This window comes from Eptatretus burgeri, chromosome 6 (assembly GCF_056783735.1).
Source record: "Eptatretus burgeri isolate ZD-2024b chromosome 6, Ebu_testis_v1, whole genome shotgun sequence".
NCBI classification, from domain to species: domain Eukaryota; kingdom Metazoa; phylum Chordata; class Myxini; order Myxiniformes; family Myxinidae; genus Eptatretus; species Eptatretus burgeri.
Genome location: NC_140966.1, coordinates 2,982,748 through 2,983,039, shown reverse-complemented (window position 1 = coordinate 2,983,039; position 292 = coordinate 2,982,748).

Genomic DNA, 292 nt, shown 5'->3' with positions numbered 1-292 from the left:
TAGCGTAGATGGTGGAGGTGGCATGGTTGTTGCATGGTTGGCGCTGTGGCGGGGATGGCATGGATGTTGAGATGCTGTTTGTTTGAAATAAAAGATAGAGAAAGAAAAACGACTAACTGGAGGATCGCAGCCAAATGGATCACATAAATTCCCTCTATACAACGGGCTTGGGCTAACTACACATGTACCTATGGAGATATCTCACCTGAGGGCCCTTTATGGTGTAATGTGAATTTCCACAGCCGTAACAGTATATATGTGTGTGTATATATATATATATATATATATATAT